This window comes from Vombatus ursinus, unplaced genomic scaffold (genome assembly GCF_900497805.2).
Source record: "Vombatus ursinus unplaced genomic scaffold, bare-nosed wombat genome assembly UNPS02014813.1, whole genome shotgun sequence".
NCBI lineage: Eukaryota > Metazoa > Chordata > Mammalia > Diprotodontia > Vombatidae > Vombatus > Vombatus ursinus.
This window is the reverse complement of record NW_020954591.1, coordinates 4,758,787-4,768,356: the sequence shown is the minus strand read 5'-3', so window position 1 is coordinate 4,768,356 and position 9,570 is coordinate 4,758,787. Positions and strand designations below refer to the sequence as shown.

General features: G+C 38.1%; 1 pseudogene; it reads left to right on the top strand.

The window, feature by feature from the left end:
• The first annotated feature begins 6,660 nt into the window (after nucleotides 1-6,660).
• LOC114022844 lies at nucleotides 6,661-8,773 on the top strand (annotated as a pseudogene).
• Nucleotides 8,774-9,570: the final 797 nt, after the last annotated feature.

Genomic DNA, 9,570 nt, shown 5'->3' with positions numbered 1-9,570 from the left:
CTAGGGAGACTATGCAGAATCAACAAACAGCAAGTCCTGGGGGCAACTGGGTTGGAAGGCAGCCTCAGTCTCAGAAAATATTCATCTCCTAGACAGTGTGGGTGATAGGCTGGTTGAGTAAGAGAAGATTGAAGGACCTTCCACTGTTAAGGGATGCCACGCACAACTGTGCTGACCAGATGCTTCCTGGGCTGTGGCCACTAGGGAAAAGGAACTAGCATACTTCTGGTGAGTGCAGTAGTGGAGACCCTGCTAGCTGTGGGCACTTGCAGGAGAGCAAAGTCCCTGTTTTCAGTTCCAGAGCCAAGAGGACAGCTCTAGTTTTCAGCCACCTGTGGGATGGCAGGGAGCACGATCAGTTGTGGGACAGCATGGCTGGCAACCCTAGCCATGGCTTAGAAGTAAAGAGGAGACCACAAGGTTGGGCCCTGGGGCAGACCTCAGAAAATAACATTAAGATGGATCTGAGGCTTGGGACATCATTCCCTATAACTTGGGATTAGAACTTGATTATATTAATAGCTCCTAAAAAAAAAAACACACATAAAACCAAATAAAAATAAAAATAAGTAAGCAAAGGAGAAAGAACCCAACCATAGATTGTTACTATGGGATAAAGAAGATCTGGGTTCATATTCAAAGAAAAATAATGGAGCTAAAAAAAAAAAGCCATTCCTTTTTCAATGAAAAATGTGAAATGTTCACAAGCACAAAAAGAGCTCTTGGAAGAACTTAAAAGAACTTTTAAAATCAAATAAGAGAAATCAAGGAAAAATTAGGGGAAAAGAAGAGCAATCCAAGAAAATCATGAAAAGAAAGTCAACCAACTTGAAATAATCAAAAACTTAAGGAAGAAAATAATTCCTTGAAAACTAGAATTGGCCAGAAGGAAGCTAACAATATTTTAAAACATCAAGAAATAATAAAACAAAATCAAAAGATTGAAAAATATAGAAGAAAATGTGAAAAATCTCATCAGAAAAACAACTGATCTGGAGAACAGATCAAGGAGAAATATATAAGAATAGACAAACCACCTAAAAATTACAACAAAAAGAAAGAATCTTGATAGAATATTACAAGAAATTATCAAGGAAAATTGCCTTGAAGTTCTAGAAGGCAAAGCAGAAATAGAAAAAATCTACCAATTACCACCCCAAAGAGATCCCAGGAGGAAAACTTACAAGAATATGATAGCCAAGTTTCAAAGTTTCCACATTAAGAAGACGATATTGGAAGCAACAAGAAAAAGAAACAGTTTAAATATCATGGAGCTACAATAAGGATTGCACAAGACCTAGCAGCTACTATGCTGAAGAACCATAAGTCTTGAAAGACTGTATTTTACTGAGTAAAAGAGCTGAGCTATGATCAAGGGTAACTTACCCAGCAAAGTTAAATATAATCCTGAATTTTTAAAAATGGACATTTAATGAACTAAAAGCTTTCAGGTTTTTGTGACAAAAACAGCATAATTTAATGGAAAATTCAACATATAAGATCCAGGAGAAATATGAGGTAAACATTAAAGAACACTTATAAGGGACTCAATAAGGTCAAATTGTTTATTTTTTATATATAAAAAAAATCAGTACTTTTATGACTGTTATCATTTTGGGGTAGTTTGAAAGAAAGGCTTGGGCTGAGCTGAGTATGATGGGGTGATTCTTAAAAAAAATAAAACTATGTAGGGAGAGATAAAAAGGAGTGACATGCTCATACAAATGAGGCATAAAAGGAAAAATTGATACAGAAGAAGCTAGTCGGGGGCTGGGGGGAGATAGTGTTGCAACCTTACTCTCATTGGGAATGGTTTAAAAAAGGAACAACATATATGTATCTAGAAAAGTATAAAAGTCTTCTAAATTCAGAAAGAAATAAGAGGCAAGGAGATAGAGCAGGAGGGAGAAGATAAGGGAGGGACTCGGAGGGATGGATAGGTTAAGGAATAAGAGGGCAAGGTAGTAGGTAGAAATAAAGTAAAGGAGTGAGGAAGAATAGGGTAAACATATGAGAAGGATAATGAGGAAAAATAGAAAGGAGGAAAATATACAAGTAATTAGAGCTTAGAATGTGAATGGGATGAATTTACCCATAAAATGGAAATGGATAGCAGCTTAAAATTTTGAATTTGACAATTTGTGGCTTTCAGAAAACACTATTAAATGAGAGATACACACAAAGACAAAATAAAAGACAAGAGTAGAATTTTTTATGTAAAAAAAAAGCAGTGGTAATAATCATGTTCTCACACTAAGTTAAAGCTGAAATAGATTTAATCAAAAGAGAAAAATAGGGAAACTACAATGTCAGCAATATTATTCAATATTGTTTGAGACCATTTAAAATAACTAGACAGCATAAAATATCCAAGAGCATACCTCCCAAAACAGACACAGAAACTATATGAAAATAAACATAAAACATTTTTATTCACATAAAGTCACATCTAAATAATTGAAGTAATACTTATAGTTCACGGGTAGATAAAGCCAATATAATTCTTTAAATGACAATTTTACCTAACTAATCTATTTATTCAATGCCATCCCAATTAAATTTCTAAAAAATTATCTTACTGAGTTAGGAAAAATAACAATAAAGTTCATTTGGAAGAACAAAAGGTCAGGAGCTTCAAATAAACCATGGGAAAAAGATATAAACGAAGCAGATCCAGCAGTATCAAACTTTAAACTATATTGTAAGGTGACAGCATTGTTGAAGTATAAAATGGATAATTTTGGTTATTTTAAATTAAAATTTTCTTGTATAAATAAAACCTATGTAGCCAAGAATAGAAGAAATGCAGAGAATTGGGGGAAAACTTTCATAGACAATCTCTCAGATAGATCTAATTGGGTTGGAATCCTGCTGTGGTATAGGAAATGATGAGCTGGTTGATTTAGAAAAACATGGAAAGACTTGGACTTATGAAATAAAATGCTATCCACCTTCAGAGAAAGAGATGACAAGTTTAAATAAGCATAGTACAGTCTTACATATATGTGTATGAGTGTGTATGTGTATATTAGTGTATCTTTATAGATCTCTCTCTCTCTCCCCCTCTCTCTCTATATATATATCTATGTATATAGATAGATAGATAGATATTAGAAAAAGAGAGAGAGAGAGAGAGGGAGGGAGGGAAAGAGATAGAGAGTGTATGTGTATATAGATAGATAGATAGATAGATAGATAGATAGATAGATAGATAGATAGATATAGATAGATATACATATACCTATCCACATTTAATTGTAGCCTTCTTTGGGGGGAGGAGTGGGAGTGAGGAAAAAAACAAAGTAAAAAGTACACAGCAGAGACCAAAAGAAAACCTACAAGGAAACAAAGAAAAGCTGGGTGGCTTTGAAAACAATGTGTAGTATTTATTACATAGGTTTTCTTGAAATGGAAATTTATTGTTTTATATTGAATCCTCTCATGCTCTGCTATGTACATGGCAATGGTTTTTTTTGTCATTTTGTATTTATTTAAAATATATTAAAAAATTTCCCCCAAAAAAACAACGAAGTCTGGAGCTGAGATGTCTGTCAAGTCCAACAGAGACCATGACACCAGCTGAACAAGATGACCAACAAAAAACAGAGAATCTCAGGAGAGAGCCAGAGGGAGAGAAAAAAATAAACAATAAACCCAGGTGTAGGCCCAGGAGAAATCATTGTATAGCAGGAATTAAGCTAAGAGAGAATAGTAAAATAACATTACCAGAAGGCATAGGCAGCCCGCCATTATCAGTAACATTAGTTGGACCTCCACACATGTCCCCTGTTTCCATAGGCCACTGACATGAGCTCCTAATGTATGATATCTTTGTATGCCAACTCACTCTTCCCACTGATGGTGATAAGGGACCTGGGAGGAAGGGAAAAGGAATAAGCATTTATTAAAAACCTACTGTGTACCAAGCACTATGTTAAGTATTTACAAATATCTCATTTGATCCTCACAACAACCCTGTGAGGTAGGTGTAATTATTACCCCCATTTTACAGTTGAAGAAGCTGAAGCAGACAGAGGCATATGACTTTGGATTTCAATGTGCCCCATGTTAATGGGGAAATGTTCTGTTGCTATTTTTTTCACTATGCTGTTTCATTTAAAAAAAAAAAAGCTATGTCCTCATTGAATGGATATGTACCATTGAATGGATATGTACTCCAAAGTACCTTGATTCTGGTATTCTGGGAGCCCAAAGGGTGAGAGGGTGGTAACTTGGGTGCTACAAATAAAAAATAAAAACAAAATATCTCATTTTAAGGAGCTTGTCTTCTATAGACAAGGAAACTGACACTTAAGGGGTAAAATAACTTGTCGAAGATTTTGCAAAATATTAAGTAGCAAAAACAGGGCCCTAAACTTGAAATTCAGTGGTTCTAACATCACAATGATTAGAAGCCAGATCCAAAGGATAAAGCCTGTGTGACCTAAGGCTGTGATTGAAGATTAAATATGATGATATATGTTGAGATGGTATGGTATTGTGTTCAGTTGCTGCTGTTTGTCGTTCATCCTTCATTTTCATAGAGAACCAATGACATCATGGGGTGATGTCTTAACTCTTGTGTGAATTGGATTTACGTGAGGCAGAATAGCCCAAAGTTATCAGCCTCACTTTCTCTTCCTCATCAGAATCCAGTAGCAAGACAAAAATCAAGACATCTAACAATAGCCCAGGATGCAATGGATGACCTTGGCTTCTTCGATGTCTGACCAAGCTCTAAGTACACCACAGAGCCTACGTCAGTCACCTTCATGGACTTGGGAATAATTTGTTCTCATCTGTTCATTCCATTGGGGGAAGTCTTTACAGGCATGAAGTAGACATCCCACTAACTTACAAATGAGTTTGTGGCCTGTTAGTTACCCTCAAGGTGGTTTAACCTGTCTGCCAAGATGATTTTACTGGCATATGGCCACTGCACACACTACAGCTTCTTGGAGCCACAGGGGAGAATTGGGTGACAAAGGTGGATGAGCAGCCCTGAAAAAAGCTTGGCAACCCCTCACATCAAAGGTGCTAGTTCTCCCTGAACACCCCATACACACACAGTAATATTAAACCAAAGAGGAAGTGCTCACAAGTAGCTACAACAAACAAAGGACAGAAAATATTGGTACATAATGAATCCCAGTTAGTAAGACACCTTTTGAATTGAGGAGAGCTGGGGCTAACATTAAAAAGTGGTATTTATTTATAAAAGGTTGAGGCATGGCAAAGCAAACAAGCATTTATTAAGCTATGTGCCCAGCATTGTGCTATTAGGATGAGACAAAAAAGTTGGCAGTGAGATGAGATGCCCCTAAAACTGAAGGTACATAGTAATGATTGGACTTTTGTTGCAGAAGGAGGTAATAAACTGTCAGTAGGAATTTCAGGACAAGAGTCACTGATGGTGTGGGAACATAAAAACACATGGAAGGAAGGGTGGTGAGCCATGTTCACCACATTAACTATGATCTCACCATTTCTATACGGTAGAATTTAAACAGCTGCCCTAGTACAATATACACTAATATACCCTGCTAAATCAATCACTATTTAAGTTTTATAACACTATATGCTTATTTGTTATATAATAGAAATGCGCTGCCAGGGATACAAGGAAACCATCCATGGGTAGCAAAGCAAATAACTGTTGGGAGACCAGCCTTCCATCTCCTTCCTACCACACCCCCACAAAAATGATTAAGTATACTGGTGTTCAGAAAATCTTGCTTCCATATTCACATAAATTCTTTAGAGCTAAGAAAATATCGAATGCATCTTGAGACATACATTTTGGCAAACCCTGTCAAAACTTCTAAGTCGGGGATGGGGAACCTGAGGCCTCAAGGCCACATATGGCCCCCCAGGTCCTCAAGTGCAGCCCTTTGACTGAATCTGAACTGCACAAAAAAAATCCCCAGTTCTAAATCCATCCAAAGCAAACAAATATGTATCTCTTTTGTAAGTTCCTTGAGAGTAAGAACTGTTTCATTCTTTGTCTTTATCTGTAGGGCCTACATAGTGCCTGGCACATAGGTGGCACTTAAAAAATGTTTTTGATTGATTGATGTTTTACTCTAAAAATATCAGAAAAATACTAGGACTCATTTGTCATTTCTCTGGCAATTTCTCCTACACTTTGTAAGATAAAGAGAACTCATAGAATAATTCGTGGGATGCCTAGGAGGGCCATGTGTAAAGGGTAGATATAGTCAAGAAAGAAGCTTACTCCTCTTATTTTTCTCTATAACCAGCCAACATTGCATTTAGCCATTCTATATAACTAGACTATTGAAAATCAGCAGACCTCTGTCCAAAATTCAGTTCTCCATTTATTATCTGTGTACAAGAAATGGAACTTCTCTGGACCCCAGTTTCCTAATTTGTAAAATGAGGGTAATAGATTAGACCAGAAGTGTCAAACTCTTCACCCAAAGGCCCAGTGTTCTATCCACTGAACCATTTAGCTGCCACAAGGAAATTCAAAGCCCACAATTTCTACATAATGTTTATTGTGAGCTACAAAGTTGAATGAGGGTGAATGTATTTATCACACATACCAGTCAAATCACAGCCTCTCAGAGGCATCATTACTACACACTCTTCTGACTCCTTGCCATCTGCTTCTGTCTCTACCAAGAATCAGCTCTGGTAATGGCAAAAGGATACAGTTGTGTGTGTGTGTGTGTGTGAGAGAGAGAGAGAGAGAGAGAGAGTATTTTCTTACCAGGACACTGAAAATAACATTTACTCTTGCTTATTTCAAGAAATTTCCTCTAGGCCCATAATGAAGAGAAAAGAGCTAGAAAGGTTTTACCCAATGCAGCAATAGCTCTTCTTACTCTTCAGTGGTCAGCTATAATCCTCAACACCCCAGAAACCAATGCCAGTGCCCCACAGTGGGCACTGATCTTGGCACCACTTATTCCTGTGTGAGAATCTTTTAACATGAGAAAGTGGAGATCATTGCTAGTGACCAAAGAGACAGGATTACCTCAAATTATGTCACCTGCATTGACACAAAATGCTTCATAGGTGATGCTGCAAAGAATCAAGTTGCAATGAACCCCACCAACACAGTCTTTGATGCCAAATGTCTGATTGGTCACAGATTTGATGGTGCAGTTGTACAATCAGACATGAAGTATTGGCCTTTCATAATGGTGAATGATGTAGGCAGGCCTAAGATCCTAGTAGAATACAAAGGGGAAACCAAAAGTTTTTACACAGAAGAAGTATCTTCTATGGTCTTGACCAACATGAAAGAAATTGCTGAAGCTCACCTTGAGAAGGTTGTAACAAATGCTGTCATCATAATACCAGCCTACTTCTATGATTCCCAGCATCAGGCCACCAAAGATGCTGGTCTCATGTGCTTTGAATCATCAATGAACCAACTGCTGCCATTATTGCTAATGGCTTGCTTCCACAAAAAGGTTAGTGCTGAGAGAAATGTGTTGATTTTTTACCTTAGAGCTGGTACTTTCAATGTCTTTCCTCTTACCATTGAAGATGGCATCTTTGAAGTCAGTTCCACAGCTGGGGATACCTACTTCGGTGGGAAAGACTTTGATAACTTCATGGTCAACCATTTCATTGCTGAGTTCAAGCAAAAGCACAAGACAGACAACAGTGAGAATGAAGGTGCTATCTGCCTTCTGCACACCACTTGTGAAGTACCCAGGCCATTGAGATTAACTCCCTCTATGAAGGTATAGATTTCTATACCTCCATCACCCATGCCCATTTTGAAGAACTGAATGCTGACCTCTTCCATGGCACATTGGACCCTGTGGGAGAGGTCCTAAGAGATGTCAAGATAGATAAATCACAGAGTCATGACATCATCTTGGTGGATGACTCCACTCAGATCCCTAAAATCCAAAAGCTTCTACAGGACTTTTTCAATGGCAAGGAACTCAACAACAGTGTCAATCCTGGTGAGGCTTTGCCTGTGGTGCAACTGTGCAGGCTGCTATCTTGTCTGGAAGTAAATCTGAGTTATGTGCGAGACTTACTACTGTTGGACATCATTCCTCTTTCCCTTGGAATTGAAACTGCTGGTGGAATTATGACAGTTCTCATCAAACACAATACCACCATCCCAACAAGCTGATGCAGACCTTTACTCCCTACTCAGATAACCAGCCTGGTGTGCTTATTCAGGTTTGTGAAGGTGAGACAGCAATGACAAAGGCAAGTTTGAGCTCACAAGACACCCCTCTCCTTCCCCCAAGGGTGTTCCTCAGATTGAATTAACATTCGACATTGATGCAAATGCATCCTCAATGTTTCTGCAGTGGATAAGAGAACAGGCAAGGGGAATATCACCATCATCAATGACAAAGGTTGTCTCTGAGTAAAGAACACACTGAATGTATAGTCCAGGAAGCTGAAAAATACAAAGCTGAAGATAAGAAGCACAGAGACAAGGTGTCTTCCAAGAATTCTCGTGAATCTTATGCTTTCAACATGAAAGCTACCATAGAAAATGAGAAACTCCAAGGCAAAATTGGTGATGAAGACAAATAGAAGAACATTGACAAATGTAATGAAATAATCAGCTGACAGAATAAGAACCAGACTGCTGAAAAGCAAGAATCTGAGCATCAACAGAAAAAGTTAGAGGTCTGCAACCCCATCAATACTAAGCTGTAGCAGAAGTGCAGGGGGCATGTCAGGAGGCATGACTGGTGGCTTCCCAGAAGGTAGAGCAGCCCCATCTGAAAGTGCTTCTTCCAGACCCACCACTGAAGAGGTCAACTAAACACCAGGAGAAAGAACATTCCACACAGCTTTCCAAAACTTGAAGGACTCAAATTTATAGCCAAGGTAGTAGCAGTTTAAAAGTAACATTTAAGCTACTGTGTAAATCTGGGCACTCTGAATAAAATGTGTGTAGAGGGAGAGAAGTGAACATCATACTTTATCAGTACTGTAAACCAGTGGAAATGCAATTCTCATCCTAAAGAATAAAATTTACTAAAAATTGGCACCAGAAAGAAAAGAGTGGAAAGGAAGCTGCATTTGGACTTAGAGGACCTCAGTGCAAATCCCAGCCCTTCAATTTACTACCTGTGTAATGTTGGGAAGTCCCTAGATCTCACTGTACCTCAATTTCCCTATTGTAAAAGGAGAGGATTGTAACAGATTGGTCTCCAAGGTTCTTTCAACTCTAAAGGCATGATCCCATGAAGCAGTATTGTTTCCAAATAAAAATATAATCCTTCCCCAGAGCCCACCTTTGATGCAAAGAGACCTCTCCTGCTCAGAAAAACAACAGCAACAATAACGGCAATGATGACAACAAATCTGACCTGAGTGAGTAACATCTGGCAAAAAGAGAGAATCACTTTTGTCGACTAGTCAGAACGCCATTTCTCCTCACCCTTGTTTTCATCCAAGGTCATGTGCAGCTTGCATAAATATTACATGAAACCTGCTTGCAAAAGTCACCAGCTCTGTTGATTTCAATACATAGCAGTTGAATAACAGAGGGTAAAACCTGCCTTTTTTTTTTTAACCTTCATATACCTTTCATTTTTGTATCAAAAGAGAGGAAGT